Here is a 20,650-nt window from a genome sequence, read left to right as displayed (position 1 = left end):
TTAATATGATTAATTTGAATAAATTAATTCAATTCTTTAAATTTCATTAATTCGATTTAATTTAATTGAAATAATAAATTTAATTCAATTAATTCGATTTAACGAATTAATCTTTTTAATTTGAGTCAAAGAATTTCATTCAATTCATTTGAATTAAATAAATTCAATTCAAGGTATTTAACTCAATAAATTTAATTTCACTATTTGAATTTAATTAATTTAATTCAATTTATTCGATTCAATTAACACAAATACAATAAATTTAATGTAATTAATTCCACTGATAGAATTTAATTCGATTAAATACATTCAATTCAAAGAATTGAATTCAATAAATTCAATTCTTTGAATTTAGTTCATTTAATTCGAATTCAATATATTTAGTTTAATTAATTGGCGTTGAATAATTTTAATTCGATTAATTTAATAAATTCAATTCAAGAATTTTAATTCAGAAAATTTAATTGAATAAATTTAATTTCATTATTTGAATTTAATTAATTCAATTCGATTCAATTAATTTAATTTAATTGACACAAATACAATAAATTTAATTCAATTAATTCGATTGAAAGAATTTCATTTGATTAAATATGTACAATTTAAGGAATTGAATTCAATTAATTCAATTCAATGAATTTAGTTCATCTTATTCGAATTCAATGGATTTAATTTAATTAATTAGTGTTGAATAACATTAATTTGATTAATTTAATTTAATAAACTCATTTCAAGAAATTTAATTCAATAAATTTAATTGAATGAATTTAATTTCATTAATTCAAATTCAATTATTTTAATTCAATTCAATCGAATCAATAAATTCAATTTAAGGTATTTAATTCAATACATTTAATTTCATTATTTGAATTAAATTAATTTAATTAAATTAATTCCATTCAATTCATTCGATTCAATTAATTTAATTAAATTAACACAAATTCAATAAATTTAATGTAATTAATTCGACTGATAAAATTTAATTCGATTAAATACATTCAATTCAAGAAATCAAATTCAATTAATTCATTTCCATGAATTTAGTTAATTTGATTCGAACTCAATGAATTAAATTTAATTAATTAGCGTTGAATAATTTTAATTCGATTAATTTAATTTAATAAATTCAATTCAAGAAATTTAATTCAAGAAATTTAATTTAATGAATTTAATTCCATAAATTTGATTCGAACTTAATTATTTTAATTCAATTCAATCGATTTAATAAATTCAATTCAAGGTATTTAATTTAATAAATTTAATTCCATTATTTGAATTTAATTAATTCAATTTGATTCATTCGTTTCAATTAATTTAATTTTATTAAATATAAAAAATTTAAGGAATTGAATTCAATGAATTTTGTTCATTTTATGCGAATTCAATGAATTTAATTTAATTAATTCGAGTTAAAGAACTTTAATTTGATTAATTTAATTTAATAAATTCAATTGAAGGAATTTAATGCAATAAATTCAATTCAAGGAATTTAATGCAATAAATTCAATTCAAGGAATTTAATTCAATAAATTTAATTTAATGAAGTTAATTTCATTAATTCGAATTCAATTATTTTATTTCATTTCAATCGATTCAATAAATTCAATTCATGGTATGTAAATTTAATGAATTAAATTCCATTAGTTAAATTTAATTAATTTAATTCAATTTATTCGATTCAATTAATTTAATTTAATTAACACAAATTCAATAAATTTTATTTAATTAATTGGACTGATAGAATTTAATTCGATTAAATGCATTCAATTTAAGAAATGGTAATAAATTAATTCAATTCAATGAATTTAGTTCATTAATTGGAGTTGAATAACTTTAATTTGATTAATTTAATTCAATAAATTTAATTTAATAAATTTAATTTCGTTAATTCGAATTAAATTATTTTATTTCAATCCAATCGTTTCAATAAATTTAATTCCATTATTTGAATTTAATTAATTTAATTAATTTCTTTGATTCAATTAATTCAATTGGATTTATTTAATTTAATTAATTCGATTCAAGTAATTTAATTCAAGTAATTTAATTAACACAAATTCAATGAATTTAATTTAATTAATTCAATCCAATGAATATAGTTTAATTATTTCGATTTCACTTTATTAAATTCAATTGAAACTGTTAAAATAAAGAAAAAAATATTAAATAAATATTAAATTAAATTAAAACAAATATTTATTTAAGAAATTATTGGATGATAAAATATATTTAACATGACTCAATATGAAAAAAGAATTTAGAAAATAGGAATAAAACAGAAGACAAAATATAATAAAATACAAATTAAAATTAAAAATAAAGATACATTTTTTTTTTGTAAAAATAAGAAATAACATCATCATTAGGAAAATTCAGCGAGAAAATTTCGTTCCATTGTCCCAGTGTGGTATTGCGTGTATAATACGTCAACCAACTGTAATGTAATGAATTTTTTTTTGTCCGTCAAGTTTCTCAGTAAAATTGGAAACTTTCGTTAAAAATGAATCACTCTAATAGTCACGTTTGCTTTATTAACTTAACGAGTCTGCAGGGCATATGTCTGTTGTTCGTTGAAAATGTAAAACATTCTCTCTCTCTCGAAAGAGAAATGGTGGTCCGATATGTATATATGAAACTCACTAAAAGGTTTTGTATACTAATTTAAATTTAACAAAAACGAACCAAACACGAGATGTAACTTCATATGGTACACGTTATTTTTTGTCCTTTAGCGGTTAATTTTGAATCACAAAGCTGTAATAAAGTCAAAAACATTCATTTCATGGTTCTCGAAAATTACAATTCTGTCCATTCAATATCTACATATAAATGTGATTTCGAATCTATTTCATTTAATCACAGTTTATCAAATTTTAAAGTCTATTACTTTTTTATTCAATAACAGTATTATTATTATTTTCACTATTTCTTTTAATTTAATTTATTTTATTATTATACTGTTATTGTTTTTATAGGAAAGGAATTATTATTTTTATTTTATTATAAGTATAAATTTATTGTTAGTATTATTTTTTTTTCTGAAATACAATAAGTTGTAGTGAAATTGTAATAAAAGTAGAGAAAAGAATTTATTTTATTCAACAAAACGATTACTTACCATCAAATAAATATTTACTTGAATCTAATAATTTTTATTTTTAAATTAAATAAACTGAATTAGAATTAGAATTTTAAAATAATACCTCGATTTTTCTTAGTTCTGTAAATAATTAAATTTATTTTAAATAGTTGAATTATTTATAGAATAATTTTTTTAAAAGATATTAGTTATAAATTTATAATTAATTTAGAAAAGATTTTTATTATAAAAACTGTTGCAATTTTCAGTAAAAATTAAATTTCCAAAAGTTTAAAACTTTTCTTTCAAGTTTCAATTGCTGTGAAGAAATTAATAATAATTAAATATTTATTTAAAAAATTATTTAAGTTTTTAATATAATTTTATCTAAAATTGTGAAAAAATGAAGTTCTGATTATGGAAATTTTATAAGTAAATATTTGGAAATTTTTTAAATAATTTAAATTTTCAAGAATTTGATTCAAAATAATTATTTTTAATTTTATTACAATTTTTGATAATAATAGTAAAAATAGTAAATATAGTAAAAAAAATAGTAAAAGACAGTTAAAAATAGTAAAAAGTAGTGAAAAATAGTGAAAAACAGTAAAAAATAGGAATAAAAAATAATAAAGAGTAATAAATATTAATACTAATAACAAAAAGTAATAAATAGTAAAACAAATAGTAATTATAGTTTATAAATTTACATAATATATATTTAGATATAAAAATTTAAAAATTATTTTGACACTGATTCCTTTCAAACATTTTTGTTTCATAATTAATGCCAAATATAAATATACAATAATTATATAAAAAAACAAGAATTTAATAACACATGATAATATCAGACAGAAATAATTTCGGTAAATTGAAATTTAATTTAACGTCACACATAAACCACGAACAATGCAAAATATAAAGGGTGAATTATGCATAGGAGCCTTTCTACTAATTTTCATTTTGTGCAGTTAATAGTCCCTTGCGAGAATGTAAAATAATTTCATAATTTAAACCAAATATTTGAAATACTATTGAATTTCATTTTGGCAAATATTTGAATGTATTTTCGTTTTTCTCTTTATTTTATAACCAACGCTTCTTTATAGATTGAATATATTTATTTTTTTTGTAATTTATATTTCTAATTTATATTTTCAATTGTATGTTACTTAATTATATGTTAAACTTAAAATCTTTATTTTTGTAATTTTAAATATTATCAGGCATATTATCAAATTTAATTGAAAAATTAAATTTTGAAAAAAGAGTTCGAAAAAAATATAAATTTAATTTTTCGATCATTAAATTATTTTTTGACGATTTTAATATTATATTTAGAGAGAAAATTGTGCCATCGGCAAGCACGCAAAAGCTCATTTGTATATCCGACACGTAAATTCATTCAGTGTTTGTGGTATATACATATAGATATTTAGAGAGACAGAGAGAGGGAGAGAGAGAAATAAAGAGAGGGAAGATTTTGAGGATGTATGTGTGTTTATGCATTGTTAAATTACGGGAATTGTAAAGTGTTGTATTTGCAAAAGCATAACAAACCCAAGCTCTGATCGTTACATAGGAAACCATAAACATCACGCACTGTTTCCGCGACGATATTCTACTGTTTTGAAAACCACTCGAATTACTTGCATATTATGTGTAATAATTTTGAATCAACAATTCTAAGTCAGACATTAATTTCCCTTTAGCATCTCTCTCTCTCTCTCTATCTCTTTCTCTTTCTCAGTCTCCCCCTCCTACCCCACCTATGGGTGGGGTAGGTACTGATTCATCTCACCACTGCGACAACTTTAATTAATATTTACGATCCTAGAGAATTCGGCAGAAAATATTTTCACACTGTTTATTAATTGATAAATATTAAATATTTAGTGAAAATGGTCGATTATAGTCAGACATTTCGAAAAAGTATATTTAGTCAATGAATATTTTTTTCACTTATTTTTAATTGAAGAAAAAGGCAAATTTTTACTATATTCTTGAATGTGGTTGTAATTTAAGTGGAGAAGGTTTAGAAATAGTCGGACAAAAAAAAGTTAGGGATATAAAGACTATTTGAAAATTAGAGACGAAAGAATTGTCTTCTAGTTTTAGAATATTGTCATTTAAGTAGAAAAGGTTGAGATATAGACGGACAATAAAACATTTTCTATCGATAGGAATAGAATATAAATATACTAATTGAAACTTATAGACTAAAATCATATTTAGTTTTTAGGTATAATTGTAATTTAAGTGGAATAGGTTTATATTTAGTCAGACATTAGAAAAACGATAAACACTAATTGAAAATTGAAAAAGAAAATTGTATTTGGTAGATTTTTTCAAAGTTATAATTTAAGTGAAATTGGTTTAGATATAGTCGGACATTATAAAAGTGATAGGAATAAATAAATATAAACACTAATCGAAAATTACATCGGGAACTTGTATTTGATTTTTTCAAAAATGTAATTTAAGTGAAATAGGTTCAGAAATAGTCAGACATTATCGAAAGGATTGAAAAATAATTATAAATACTAATTAAAAAATTACATACGAGAATTCTGTTAAATTTTTTCAAGATTGTAATTTAAGTGAAAAAGGTTTAGATTTAGTCAGACTTTAAAAAATAAAGAAAAGTAAATATAATTATGGAAATTACAAAAGAAAATTGTATTTGGTAGATTTTTTCAAACTTGTAATTTAAGTGAAATAAATGTAAATAGTTATAAAGCGAAACAAATTTAGATATAGTCAGACATTAAAAGAGTGATAGGAATCAATAAATATAAATACAAGCAAAAATTGCATTAGATTCTTGTAGAATTGTACTTTAAGTAGAAGAAGTTTCGATATAGTCGTACATTAAAAGAATGTTAGGAAAATAAATATAACCAATAATAACAAATTACAGACAAAAAATGGAGTTGCTTTTTCCAAACTGTATTTTCAGTGAAAAACGTCAGACACTAGAGAAATCATAGAAAAATAATTATAAATACTGTAATTAAAAATTACACTCGAGAATTCTGTTAACTTCTCTGTTCTCTCAAGACTGTGCAGGGTTGCCACGCTCATTTCAAATTCCCTGACATTTACAGGTTTTCCAGGTTAAAAAACGTAATTTTTCCAGGTTTTTAAAACTACATTTGTTGCAAACAAAAATTTAATTTTGTTTTTCCCTGACAAAATTAAATTTCAGCCAAATTTTTTACTTCTTGACTCTAAAGAATATTCTCAATCAGTTTAAAAATTATTACTCAGAAAAATGTTCTACAGCTTCTTTTTTAAATAAATATTTAATTATTATTTTTCGATAGGAATTAAAATTCTTCAAAAGATTCAAATTCAAACCTTTTTGAAATTAAACAATTTTCAGAAAATTGTTATAAAACATGAAGATATCGATCACTCCGAGTCTTCGACTCGGAGCAATCGCTATCTTCATGTTTTATAAATTATAAATTATTCTCCTTTCAATTCAATTATTTTCTAGAATTTTTAACTAAAATTCTTCTTTAAATTAATTATTCATTCATTTTTAATAATTTTTGAAAAATTTCTTTGAAAATTTTCAAATCCTTTTGTTTACAATTCAATTTTACGTTTCATCGATTATTCGGAAATTCTTCAATTAAATATATATTAGAAAATAAAAACTTCAAATAATTTCAAAAATGTTACATTAAACTTTAAAAAAAAATTAAATCTACACAATTTTTAGTTAAAAGTATGAAAAATTCAAACTTTCAGAGATTATAATTTGAAACCTTTTCAAAATTCAATTATTTTTAAAAATTCACGCTATAGTACTTTCTCTTGAAATTTGAATTAGTAAAAATGTTTACTATTTTGAAATTAGTGACTGACTTTTTGCTTTTGAATTAGTAAATTTTACTATTAAATTAGTAGAAACGACTATTTATTGGTAAAATTTGATAATTCAAAAGCAAAAAGTCAGTCACTATTTCAAATTAGAAAGCATTTTTACTAATTAAAATTTAGAGTTTAATATTCAATTATTATCTAAAATTTTAACTGAAATTCATATGTAAATCAATTTTTATTAGAAAATTCTACGAGAATTCAATTATTTAAATACGAAAATAAATAATTTATTGAATAATTGAATGTTTCTTAAAATTGAACTCTCATGAAGAATTTTATCAACAAATTTTTAAATAATTAAAATTCATTTGACGAATTTTAATAAAATTTCTAAGAACAATTTCCATTTTCAAGAAACTAGATTAAAATTGCATTAAAAATAAATGAAATATTTGTAAAAAAAAATTTGATTGAATTGAGAAATGTTTTTCAAAATAATTGAAATTTTGCCAAGAGTTTTATTAAATTATTTAAAAATAATTGAATTTTGAAGAATAATTTTATTATTTATAAAGATAATTGAAATTTTGACGAGAATTTTTTTAAACTTTTGACCATAATTGAATTTCAGTGAAGAATTTTATTACTTTTGAAAATAATTGAATTCATGAGACGAATTCTAATGATACATTGCTTTTTAAATAATTGAATTCTTTTGTGAAATTTTATTGAAATACGTAGATATTAAAAATAATTGAATTTTGATAAATTATTAAAATTAATTTAATTCTACGAAGAATTTTATTAAAATTATTTTGAAAAAGAATTGAATTGTTAAAAAGAATTTCATTAAAATTTTTGGAAATAATACATAAATTATAGGAAGGCTTTTTAAAATAATTTAATTTTTTTTATGAATTATAATAAAATTTTTAAGAATAATTACATTTTTCGAGAAATTCCATTAAAATTGTATTAAAAATAATTGAAATTCTGCGATGATTTTTATTATTTATGAAAATAATTGAAAACCTATATATGAAAATAATTTAATTCCTGGTAAAAAGTATTATTCTTCATGAAAATAATTGAATTATTGCGAAGAAATTTATAAAAAAAAATTTGTAAATAATAGAATTCCTGTGAAATTTTTAGTATTTAATTCATTCATTCAAAAACAAAATTGAAATTTTCTAAAATTTCAAATTAAAACCTTTTGAAGTTCACCTACTTATAAAAATTGTAAACGCAACTCTTTTAAAATTGAATTAATTTAGAAATATTTGAGTAAAATTAGATTTCAAGAATAAGCACAACAACTTTAGAAAACAATAATTTTCCAGGATTTCGATCAAAATTCCTTGACTTTTCCAGGATTTTTCAAGGTTTATAAAATTCCCTGACATTTCCAGGTTTTCCAGGTTTCCAGGTTGCGTGGCAACCCTGCTGTGGAAAAGTGGAAAAGGTTTAGATTTAGTCAGACATTACAAAAACGATAAAAATGATTGAAAAAAATGAATACAAATTGTAAATAACAAGAAGATTGTATTAAATATTTTTTAAATCTTTAATTTAAGTAGAAAAGGTTGTGATATAGTCAGACAGTAGAGAAACCATGGAAAAATAATTATAAATATTAATTTAAAATTATCGCCAAAAATTTAGTTCAATTCTTTCAAGATTTTTATTGTAAGTAGAAAAGTTTCAGGTATAGTCAGACATTAGAAAAACACTGGTGGGGAAAATAAATGGAAACAATTTGAAAGAAACGAAACGAAAATCACATTATACTTGCGGTTGGTAATAATTCATCGACTTGTGATGTAGTTTAAGTGGAATGAGTTTTATTCTAGTCAGACAGTAGAAAAAGGGGTCAGTTTCATAGTCAGGCAAACTTGTTCGGAGGAGTTTTGAACGAAAAACCACCGCGATTTTTACCTTCTTTGCTATTTTTTTCATATACATTATACAAATATATTTGTTTTTTTTATAAAGATTAAATTAATTTACATTTGAATTTAAATATTTATAATTTCCATTATTAATTGAATTTTTACTTAATATACCTATTTATGATTGAAAATTAAAATTTCAGTAGTAAAGGTTTAGAAATAGTCGGACATTTAAAAAAATTATTTATAAAAAATAATTATATTTAGAAACTGGTAATTGATGTAAAATTTCAAGTAGAACAAGTTCGGGAATAATCAGACATTTCAGAAAAACTTAATAAAAAATTAAAACTTAAAAGTAATAATAAAATTCTTTTTTTGAAAATCTACTTTTAATACAGCATTTCTGTGATCTTTTTTCCTACTTTTATTTTATTTTTTAATGTCACAATTCGAGTGGAAAGAGATCAGAAAGGAGACATTTTCAAGAGTACTTTCGTATTTTCATTATACATTAGAGTTAAAACTAAAGAACATAAAGCCTCGCACGTTGACATAAAACTTATGTCTCATATCTTTCGTTCTCCTTCGACTATGATTTATGTTCTTTCTTCTCTTATCTTCAATTTTATACTGAGCCTTGCATTTTCCCTCTGTGTGTATATATAACAGTTTACATTTTTGAAACCATTAATCATGTTTTTATAACACGAATGATTTTTTTTCTTTCTTAATTCTACATTTTCAATATAACATTAAATTAATCATCAAATGGTCAAAATTCTCAAAATTCTAAAAATTATCGATTTTTAAAATTTACAATTCGTTTTTATTTATAATTCAGAGTTATTTTGTTATTCACAATTTAATTGTAACTTTCAATTAATCAATTGAATTTTAATTAATCTTTTACTTTTTTCGCTTTTAACACAAAGTGAAATTTCATCGAAGTAATTTATTTATTTGAAATGAAATAAAATTAAATAAATTCTTAAATTCCTTAAAATTAAATATAACTTAATTTTTGCATTTTTTAAAAAAGTTTTTTTTTCCTTTTTTCTTCATAAATTTTTTTTATTACCCGACAATTTTTCAACCTTTTATTGTTAGTAAAAATCGACTCTTATCCCCCAAAGAATTTTCTCAGCCTTTTTATTTTTTTTCCCTCCATTTTCGTTTTAATTTTTTGTTTCTCTTTTTTTTTTTCTTGCACAAAAAGCGAATAAAAATCTGCACGTGTATATATAGTATGGAAGATATAAAAATGTAAAATGTGAAAAGAAGAACACATGTATCTTAACCAAAGACAAGAGCACTTGCTCACCTTGGTTGTGGCTAAAATATGACTTCATGGGTCTGGGTAACACCCCACGGGATCGTCAGAGAAAGGGTGTTCTTTACGGTGCCTCCCTGTGGGAAACAGGACGTAAGAACACTTGTCTCCCCTCTCTCCCCCCTCTCTCTCTCCCTATTCCTTTGCGTATATACACTTTTATACATAAACATGCACATCTCTATAGATATATTATACAATATATATGTATACATACATGAACAGATTATTTAACGACATACAACGCTTGCAACAACTCTGGGCTTCATGCCAGAGAGCCACCGTATCATACAACTGACTCTCATTGTGTATACCAGGAATAATCTCAACAAACCTGACCAATAAAAAGAAATTCACTGGGAAAATTTCACGGGAAAAGAAAACAATGACAATAAAATACAATTAGAAGGAGGTATTTTATTTTGGGTGAAAGAATTTATTTTTGGGTATAATTATAGGTCTTGAAGAAAAATTTTGATGGTTTTTGAAAAAAGAGGTCTTTAAATAATTCAAGTGGTCAATAAAGTGACCATTATTGCCCTAGGGTAATAATACTTTAAATTCGCTAATACTGGAAATCAAAAAACTATTTTCAAAAATTTTAATCAAATTCTTTAAAACGATTTAATTATTTTCAAAAGAATATTCGAAATTCTATTTTCAATATTTCGTATTTTCATAAAATTTCGCAAAAAGAATTCAATTATTAAAAAAAAATTGATAAAATGCAACCAAAATTCAATTATTTCCATAGATAATAAAATTTCTACAGGAATTCAATTAATTTAGAATGTCATTTACAAAAAAAAATTTCGAAATTTCACATTAATTCAATTAATTTCACTAATAACATTTTTCGTGGAAATTCAATTAGTAAAATTTTTTTTTTTAAATCTTCGTTAGAATTCAATTAGTTTCATGAATAATAAAACTCATCGAAGAATTTCAATTATTTATAAAATTAATCGAAAAATTCTATTATTTTCACAAATAAAGTTTTTTACAAGAATTCAATTTGTATGAAATACAATTTTTATAATATTTATTATATTTCGAAATTATTAATTATTTAAAGCAATGGTTATTAAATTCTTATGAAGAATTCTATTATTTTAAAAAATAACAAAATTTTTCAAAGAAATTCAATTCTTTTTAAATATATTATTAAAATTTTTATTTTTCGCAATAGTTCAATTATTTCAAATTAATAATATAACATTCTTCGGAAGAATTCAGTTATTTTTATAAATAATAAAATTTATTGCAAAAATCCAATTATTTTTAATAAAATTTTAATAAAACTTTCGAAAGAATTCAATTGTTTTTTAAAATAGAAAAATCTTTGCAAAAATTCAATTATTGTCAATCAAATTTCACCAAAAGAATTCAATTTTTTTCTAACATTTTAATAAAATTCTTCCGAAATATTCAATTATTTTCAATACAATCTTAACTAAATTCCTGCAAAGAATTTAAATTTTCATTGAAAAAATAATATTATTTTTCAAAAATTAAAAAAAAATTTTCGCAAGATTTAAACTATTTTCATAAATAATAAAATTTTTCAAAGGATTTCAATTATGTTCAAATATTTTAATAAAATTCTTCCTAAAAAATTCAATTCTCTTCATAAAAAGTAAAATTTTTTTGAAGATTTCAATTATTTTCTTGAATAATAAAATTCTTTGGAGGATTTCAATTATTTTCAAAAATTATAATAAAATTCTTCGTAACAATTCAATTATCATTATAAAAAATAAAATTCTTTGGAAGATTTCAATTATTTTTATTAATAATAAAATTCTTCGGAGGATTTCAATTATTCTTAATAAAATTTTACAGGAATTGCTCAAAAATTTTAATTATTCTTAAAAAATTTAATTTCAATTCCTCGACAAAATCAATTATTTAAAAGAAAAGTTTTTTTTTTAAAATTGTTTAGAAGAATTCAATTATTTACAAAAATGTTAGAACTTTTCACAGGAGTTCAATTATTTTCAAATATTTTAATAAAATTGTTCGAAAGAAATCAATTATTTAAAATAAAATTTAAATGAAATTTTTTTTTCAATAATTCAATTATTCTTTTTAGATTTTAATAAAATTCTTCAACAAGAATTCAATTATTTTCATAAATAATAACAACCCTTTTTAGGAATTCTATTATTTTCAAAAAAATTTAATAAAATTCCGCACACAGATATTCAATTATTCTCAAAAATTTTTAAAGAATTCTTTGTAAAATTCAATTATTTTTAAAAACTTGTCGCAATTCAATGACTTTTAAATTTAATATCTACTATTTTAATTAAATTTCCAAACAGAATTCAATTATTCAACAAAGTAATTATTATTATTATTTTATTTTTATTTTTATTATTATTTTTTGTAAAAATCTTCCTAAGAATTCAATTAATTAAATTAGAATTTGCATAAAATTAGTCGAAAGAAAAATAAAATAAAATAGTCAGGAAAACAAAATATAAAATGGAATTTTTTTCAGTTTTGTCAAGTGTTTAAAACGAGTTTTTTTGGTCGTCAAGTTTAATTTTTCGATAGATACTTTTTTACTACTATTTTTTAGTTTGAAAGCTACTTTTTGCTACTTTTTTAAATGGGCCGGTCAATAAAGTGCCCATTGTCAAAGGGTTAATAAATTGACTATTCTTGCCCTAGGGAAATAATAGGCACTTTATTGACCACTGGCAGATCAATAAAGTACTCATTATTATCCTAGAGCGAGAATAGGTACTTTATTAATCTGCATGCAGTCTATAAAGTACTCATTATTACCCTAGGTATTTAAAAATACTTTCTGGGTTTAAATGTGGATTATTATAAATATGGAGTTTAATTATTTCCCTTTGGAGAAATAATGAAAAAAAATAATAAAATTAAAAAAATTTTTAAATTAAAAAATAAAAAAAAATTGCAATAAATAAATAATAAAGTAAGTTATGCAGTCAGAAGATTTTTAAGATATGTATTTTAAGGGCATGTCAAAGGTAAAAGTGCTTTTTCCGTTTTCTTACCGTCTTTCCTTAAATTTTTTATAATTGACAACCTTTCAAAGACTTACTGTCGTTAAAAGCTTCAGAAATTATTCAAACATTTTTGCAATTTTTGAAACAGAAAAATAACTGAGTATATATATATATATTAGCTCGCAAATGTGAATGTGAGTCATACATATGTAATATGTCGAGTGAGCAGTGAACGTGCCACACATGTGAAACCAAACGTGATTCAACATTTCAAAAAATCACAACAAAATCCCGTCAAATTCTTTGTTTTTGCCATTTTTCAAGAGATGAGAGAGAGAAAGAGATTCCTACCTATTTTTGCCCTACTTTTTTTTTTAATATTGTGTGACTTTTTCCTTCTGATCTGAAAATTCTCGGCTTTTATCGATTCTCGATATACGTCTCTTAAGTAAATTTTGTCAATATACAATTCTAGAAGTTAGTTTCTAAAATATTTTACATTTTTACAATGAAAATTTTTGTTCTTTTTTTCATTTTTTCCAATTTTCTTCTTTCTTTTCATATTTTCTTTTCATTTTTCCTTTTCATTTGTTTCCATTTTGTATTGTTTATTTTCTTTTTTTTGGTTCCTTTTTCGTTTTCTTTTTTCTTTTTTCTCTTTTTTTTTATTTTTTGTTCTCCTTTTTTGTTATATTTTCTCTTTTATTATTTTTTCTTTTTTGTTTACTTTTTTTGGTATATTTTTTCTTTTCTTGGAATATTAGGTAAAAAAATTTTTCATATGAATTTTTTCTTTTTTTTGTTTTATTTTTCTTTTTATTTTCATTTAATTAGTTTTTGTTTTTGTTTTTGTTAACAAATAAAATATAGAATTCTTTTTTCAACTATGCAGAGTAACATAAAGACTTTTTGAAAACTAATACTTCTTCAATTTGACAAAAAAAAAAGTTGATAAATTGGAAATAAAAAAAATTTCTTGTGAATGATAATCGTATTGTTGAGAATTTATACACGAATAGTTTTTTCACGATGTAATCGGCATTCGATTTCCGTTTTCTTTTTTTTCTTTTTTTGTCTTTCTTCTTTTTCAAACAAAAAAACTTGTTTCCGTTTGTTCATTACTTTTACGATTTCACATAGGAATTTAGAAAAATATTGGTCGATTAATATTTTGAAAAGCATGTCGATTGTTATTGCAATCTACAATATCCATGGGGAGTAGCCTTTTTTTTTCCTCTTTCCGGACGTTTCTCAACTTATTCAAACACAAACTGAAATTAAAAGTCACTTTTTATAGATTGAAAATATTCATTTCTTTTTCTCCTCACGATTTTTCTACGGTTCCATATTGTTTTACGGTTCATAATAAAAAAAACGAATACATTGCGAAAAAGAAATTTGATTCACCTAATGGATTGCAAAAGTAGAAATTTTATTTTTATTTTATATCTCCCTAGGAAATTAAATTATATAATTTTTTTTATAAAGTTTATAATTCAAAATTGTAATGACAAATAGAAATCATCAGAATTTTTTTCACTTCTTTTTATTAAACGACTAAAATTTTGCTAAATATTATGTATTGTCAAATTGAAATTATGCAGATTTTTGTTCTTTAGATACTACTAAACAAAATTAGAAAATTGTTAAACATCTGTGATTAAGAAATAGAAAATTTATTTATTTTGGATTATTGTTCTTTATGAATCACAATTTTTTAAACAAAATTATTATTTTGTTTTAGAAAAAGAAGAAAAACAGGAATTAAGACATTCAAAAATTTCAAATTCAAACCTTTTTATAAAATTAAACAACTTATAAAAGTATTGTTATAAAATATGAAGAAAGCGATTGCTCTGAGTCAAAGACTCGGAGTGATCGATTTCTTCATGTTTTTTAATAATTAAAGATGAACGAGAGATAAAATCATTATTTTTATATTATAAGAATATTATTGTTACTGTAACTTCATCAAAATTATTTTCATCATTTTATTTCAATTATTATTTTCTAGAATTTGAAATTATTTTTTATGAAAATAATAATTGAATTGCAGTCAAATTTTTATTATTTTTGAAAATAATTAAATGTTTGCATAAAATTTTATTAAACTTTTTTTTTTAAATAATTGAATTATTTTAATAAAATTTTTTTTTAAATAATTGCACTTTTCGCGGAATTCATTTAAAATTGTATGAAAAAATAATTAAAATTCTACAATGAGTTTCATTATTTACAGAAATAATTTAATTTTTGCATCGATTTTAATTAAAAAAAAAAAATTAAATTCTTAAGAAAAATGTTATTATTTAGAAAATTAATTGAATTCTTGCCCAAAAAATTGATTACAATCTTTAAAATAATTCAAATTTTGCAAAAAATTTTATTATTTTTGAAAATAATTGAATTTCTCATAAGAATTTTATTATTTATGAAATTAATTGAATTCTTTCCAAAAAATTAATTAAAATCTTTGAAATAATTGAATTTTTATTAAGAATTTTGTTAAAATTTTCAAAAATAATTAAATTTTCCTGAAAAATTTAATTATTTATAAAAAATAATTGAAATCCCCTAAAAAATTTACTTATTTAACTAATAAAAAATTGAATTTTTTACAAGAATTTTGATTTAAACCTTGGAAATAATTCGAATGTTGCAAAGAATTTTATTATTTTTCGAAATACTTGAATTCGTCAGAAGAATTTTTATTATTTATGAAAATAATTGAATTTTTGTGAAGAATTTTGTTAAAATTTAAAAAAATAATTGAATTCCCCTGAAAAATTTAATTATTTATAAAAAAAAATTGAATTCTTTACCAGAATTTTGATTAAAATCTTTAAAATAATTGAAATTTTGTAAAGAATTTTATTATTTTTGGAAATAATTGAATTCAATTTTTACGAAAAATTTTAATATTTTGTATATTAATTATTAATTGAATGTTTGAGAGGAATTATTTAACATTTTTTTTTAATAATAGAATTGTTTTGTGAAATTTTAGTAAAATATAGTAATTAAAATTTGAATTCTTTTTGGGAAATTTTATTAAAATAGTAGATATTGAAAACCATTGAAATAAGAAAATTTTTTGAAAATTATTTAAATTAGGACAATAATTTTTTTGACGTTTATGAAAATAATTGAACTTTGGAGAAGAATTTTGTTATTTATAAATATAATTAGGATTTTTACGAGAATTTAAAAAAAATTTTGAACATGGTTGAATTTTATAAGAAGAATTTTATTTTTTTTTAAATAATTGAATTTCTGCAATTATTTGTAATTTCTCAAAAATTGAATTTTTTTTAGTGTTTTCAACAAAAAAAAAAAATTTGAATCCATTTTTTATTTGATCCACATTTTTGGTGTCAATTCGTTGCAATTTGATACTATTAAGCTAACAGTGATTGTAAATTATGAAAATATAAAATTTGTGAGTAAAATTATCGATTATTTGAACAAAATAAATTCTTTTCTTTAAAAGTAAAAAAAAAAATAAGAACAAAAAATTGCCCTTTATCTGCAGAAAAAAAAAGTTAAATCCCAAACTGATTTTTATTTGAATAATAAATTGTTTAGTAAAGAAAATTCGAGGCACGTAATTTGAGAATAAAAAAAAAACAAAACAAAAAAAAATGTTATTTGAATTCGAAATATCGTGTGTGGGGGATGACATAAAAATTTAAATCAGATTAAAGTGTCATTCAAAGTTAGTCACCCTGAATGAGATGAGCTGGGTGTATAAGGATTTCAAGGAAGCAAGAACGAAGCTCGCTTCATTTATACTTTACAAAGTCGCATCTCCCGTTTGAATCCAATCTTTTCGTCTCTCTGGCGGATTCGCGCTCCATTACACCTGCGGATGCACAAACGACGTGTCTTCGCTACCCACATGTACACACGTACATATATACATACATATATAGATGTAGAACTATATATTCTTCACCGCAATATACGTTGACATAACACAGGAACCACAGTTCAAATTCGAGGAATGTTGGTTATCTGGAAATTCATGAACCAAATGTCAAACCGTCCACACGCAGCCATTCACATCTCAATATAATCCATACTTCAAATTACAATTTTTTTATTTTTTTATTTTTTTATTTTTGCTTTTTAGTGTTGAGGATTTTTTTTGGCTTTATTTGAAAATTATACGTTACAGTTCAAAATTTAAATTATCTTTATAAATAATAAAATTCTTCTCTGCAATTATTATTTAGTAACTTTTTACCGTTTTACCTAGAAAGACGCAGTTTTTTCTAATTTTGCAATTTATGGAGCCATAGTTTAACAATTGTTTAATAATTTATTGTTATTTATTTAACTTTTTTCCTATTGCCCCTAAAAAGATAAAGTTTTTTTTCTAATTTTTCAATTTTCCTTCGCAATAATTCAATTATTTTTATAAATAATAAATTTTTTTTAACGAATTCAATTATTTCCATAAAAAATAATTATTAAAAATTGTGGAAAATAATAATTAATTTGAAATGATGAAAATAATTTTGAAAAAGTTACTGTAATAATATATTCTTATAATTATAATATAAAAAAATGATTTTATCACTCGGTGATCTTTAATTATTATAAAACATGAAGAAATCGATCACTTCGAGTCTTCGACTCGGAGCAATCGCTATCTTCATGTTTTATAAAAATTTTCTTATAAATTATTGAATTTAAAAAGAATTGAATATGACATTTTTGAAATTTCTAATTTCTATGGAACAATAATATTCATTAAATATTTATTTAAAAAACAAAATTATTGATGTTTTCGAATAATTTTACAATTAAAGAAAAATTTTCTTTATTTTCTAAAAATTTGAAAAGTATAATTTTTTAAAATAATCGTGTTTCTTAATAATTGAAATATAAACATTTAATTATTGAATTTTATTAAAATTTTTAGAAAACAATTAAATTCTTCTCAGAATTTTATTACAATTTTCTAAAATAATTTAATTCATTCAAGGAATTTTATTAAAATATAAAAATTAACTAAATTCTTTTAAATAATTTCTTTGTTTCTTTTTATAAATAACTTAGTTTTCTGAATAATTTTAATTGAAAATTTCCAAAATAATTAAATTAAATAAAGAATTTTTTCAACTTATTAAAATAATTTTCAAAATAATTTTTGCGATGAATTTTACTTCGAAAGGATTTCTTGACAATAATTCATTTATTTCAAATTTTTGAAAATAATTAAAATTCTGTAAAGAATTCCATTATTTATGAAAAACATTGAATTCTTGACAAAAATGTGTTTAAAATTTTTTAATGTAATTGGAATCCTGCAAAGAATTCAATTATTTGTGAAAAAATTAAATTCTTGGCAAAAATTTGTTCCAAATTTTTGAAAATAATTGAAATCCTCCAAAGAATTTTATTATTAATGAAAATATTTGAAATCTTCAAAAGAATGTTATTTTTTATAATGATAATTGAATTCATGCGAAGAATTTTATTAAAATTTTTTAAAATAATTGAAATCCTCCGAAGAATGTTATTATTTAAGAAAAAAATTGAAATCTTCCAAAGAATTTTATTTTTTATGATGATAATTGAATTGATGGGAAGAATTTTATTAAAATTTTTGAAAATAATTGAAATCCTCCGAAGAATTTTATTATTTAAGAAAATAATTTAAAACTTTAAAAGAATTAAAGAATTTTACTTTTTTTATGAAGATAATTGAATTTCTAGGAAGAATTTTATTAAAATTTTTGAACATAATTGAAATCCTTTGAAAAATTTTATTATTTATGAAAATAATTCAAATCTTGCAAAGATTTTTATTAAAATTTTTGAAAAATAATATGATTGTTTCAATGAAAATTTTTATTCTTTGTAGGAATTTAGTTAAGATTGTATTGAAAATAATTGAATATTTAGGAAGAATTTTATTAAAATTTTAGAAAATAATTGAATTCTTTTGGAAAATTTTATAACGAATTAAGGAAAAAATTGAATTCTTTCGTGAAATTGGATTAATAATAATTGAATGTTTGCAAAGATTTTACTATTTTAAAAAACAATTGAATTGGTTTGAAGGTTTTATTAAAATTTTGTTGAAAATAGTTGGATTTTTGCAATAAATTTTATTATTTATAAAAATAACTGATGATTCTTTCAAAACTATGATTTAAGTGGAAAAGGTTGAGATATAGTCAGACAGTAGAGAAACGATAGAAAAATAATTATAAATACTATAATTAAAAATTACACTTGAGAATTCTGTTAAATTCTTTTAAGATTTTATTTTAAGTAGAAAAGTTTCAGGTATAGTCAGACATTAGAAAAACACTGGGGAAAATAAATGGAAACAATTTGAAAGAAACGAAACGAAAATCACATTATACTTGCGGTTGGTAATAATTCATCGACTTGTGATGTAGTTTAAGTGGAATGAGTTTTATTCTAGTCAGACAGTTGAAAAAAGGGTCAGTTTCATAGTCAGGCAAACTCGTTCGGAGGAGTTTTTAAGAAAAAACCATCGCGATTTTTACCTTCCTTGCTATTTTTTTTTTAATTCTTTTTTTCTCTTTTCATATACAATTAAAACATAATTATATGAGATTTTTTTATTCTTTGATGAGAATATTCATAAATCAAAATTAATTACTTATGAATATTTATTTTTTATTTTAAAACACTTTCTTTATTTTACATTTTTTTTGTTTTTAAAATATTTGTATATTTATCAATATTTATTAAATATTAAATAAACTATATATTTCATGCAACAACAAAAATTAATAAAAATTTAATTTTTGTGAAATAAATTTTTCGAAGTTAGTGACAAATTTATTTATTTATTTATTTTTTTATTTATCTCTGGAAATTGTGTCCGGTAAGAGTGAGCGTATTTAATTTGACGTTGCAGATACTGCAATACCTTTTTTATTAAATTTTAACGCCGAGTTGTTCTCGTTGAAACATAAAAAAAAGAAGAAGAAAAACGAATAAAAACTAATTTCTTTGAAAAGGGGAAATTCGTCGCTTAATAAAAGTCCATATACAAAGAAAATCTCGGAGTTTTGATTGTAATAATAAATATATATTATATTTAATTTATTCCGTGTTTAGAAAATTAGAAATTTAATAAAAATTTAATCAATCATTAAATTTGTTTTTGGAAATACGATTGAAAAAAATACACAAAGTTTGAATTTTGAAAATTATAATTTCAAAGTCAAAAAAAAGGTCAGTCTTCTCTCTCTCTGTGAGTCAGTCCTCGTGTGAAAACAAAAGAATAAAATTTAGAGAGGAAAATAATTTTGAACTTAAAATTATATTCTTAGTTATTTATTTAGTTTATATAAATAAAAAACTTACATTCAGAAATAAAATTTAATAATTTTTTTTTTTATTTTCAGAGTAGAATGTGGTGTCCAAGGAAGTTTGGTGCGCGTCTCGTTTGACCACGTGTTTCTAGAATCATCCTTTTAAAAATTTTCTTTTTCCGAAATAAATGAGTCTTAGTTTCGGGAGTGCGTGAATTTTT

General features: G+C 21.1%; 1 protein-coding gene across 1 annotated transcript in view; it reads right to left on the bottom strand.

The window, feature by feature from the left end:
• The window catches only part of LOC122508444 (dipeptidase 1-like), a 238,973-nt gene that overhangs the window by 209,937 nt on the left and 8,386 nt on the right, over window positions 1-20,650 (bottom strand). The window lies entirely within an intron of this gene.

Source organism: Leptopilina heterotoma, unplaced genomic scaffold, assembly GCF_015476425.1.
Source record: "Leptopilina heterotoma isolate Lh14 unplaced genomic scaffold, ASM1547642v1 Lhet_54, whole genome shotgun sequence".
Classification (NCBI taxonomy): Eukaryota; Metazoa; Arthropoda; class Insecta; order Hymenoptera; family Figitidae; genus Leptopilina; species Leptopilina heterotoma.
The sequence above is the reverse complement of the archived record's forward strand: the minus strand, read 5'-3'. Positions and strand labels throughout refer to the sequence as shown.